Raw genomic sequence first — 1,555 nt, forward strand, 5'->3', positions numbered from 1 at the left:
TCTTTGGTATATTTGAATTTCTTATTTGTTCAATTTGACAAATATATGTGATTAACTTTGTCATCTAGACTTATATAAAATTGGAATATCATCGATCTATAATCCGGTAAAGCTTAAGTTAATCATGTATAATATGTACAATATAGTAACTCGATCTATATATGTAATGGTATAATTTACCAAGCATAAGAGTGGTTTTTTTTTTTTTTTTTTTTTTTTTTTTTTTTGACAAATATATGTGATTAACTTTGTCACCTAGACTTAGGGCCTATTTTGATGATACGATTATTTTCAGTTCAGTTCAATTCAATTTAGTTTAGTTCAGTTCAGCTCAGCTCCTAATTTCCTTCTCTTATAAAAAATATTCAGTTCAGTTCAGTTCAGCTCTAATAAGTTCAGTTCAATTCAGTTCAGCTCCTAATTTTCCTCTCTCATAAAATATTCATATTAACTCAGCTCATTTCAATTCAATTCAGTTCAGCTCCGATCAGTTTAGTTCAGCTCCAATCAATTCAGTTCAGTTCAGTAAATGTGAACAGACCCTTATTTAAAATTGGAATATCATCTATAAAGCGACATGTATAATACAAAGTATATTAATATTTTTTTTTACAAAAGCATAAAGTATATTAATATGTGTGATGTTTGTGATTCTTGTGAATTCTATACATGTTGGCTTATAATATACAAAGTATAAGGGTGTTCTAATCTAAATATATAAATTATTTACACTCTATTAGAGCTTATATTTATCATATTTTTACTTATTATGTCAAGTCTTATAAGTTCAATAAATTATAACTAAGTGTTATTTTATTAGTTCAAATAAGATAAAATAAATGAAAATCAGTTATATGAAACACACCCAAATTTAAATTTATGCAACTCTTATTAGTCCTTTATTCCAATTTATTAGAGGATATCGTAGGTGAGTGCAAAATTACGAATCACATAATACAAAGTAGCTAGACGATTTGGATATGATATTGGGATTAGGGAATCATATTCTTTTCAGAAAAGCATATAGAATAGCATATAATAAGAGTAAACCACATACCCCAATAATGTAAGCCACATTTGGTGTTCTTTCAATCATTATTTCACTTCTAATTCTTTATTGTTTATACACTGTTATGAACTACTCGTATCAATTATGATTATTAGTAGTAGTGGTACAACAGTGGTGTAATTCTTTTTTTTTTTCCCTAATTTTAATGGTAAAGTGGTGGGTTTGGATCTAAGGAATTATTTGTTGATTTTGTTCCCCAATTTCTCACTTTCTATATCTTTGAGTTTATTATATAATTTGTTGTATTCATTTGGCAATTTGATTCGAAACTTTTTTTTCTTAATTTTCCTAAAATTGGCATATTTAGAATTGATTATTATGCTTTATTCAATGACTTCTATATATCCACTTCAATTATAGGGTGTGTTTTACCAAGCTAAGCTTGGTCTAGTGGTAAGGATTGACACTTTCAGGGTGTGGATTCCTTACCCTTCCCCCATCACTCTTAGGGCCTGTTCTCTTTGACTGAATTGAGCTGAACTGAAC

This window comes from Chenopodium quinoa, unplaced genomic scaffold, assembly GCF_001683475.1.
Source record: "Chenopodium quinoa cultivar QQ74 unplaced genomic scaffold, ASM168347v1, whole genome shotgun sequence".
In the NCBI taxonomy this organism is placed as follows: Eukaryota; Viridiplantae; Streptophyta; class Magnoliopsida; order Caryophyllales; family Amaranthaceae; genus Chenopodium; species Chenopodium quinoa.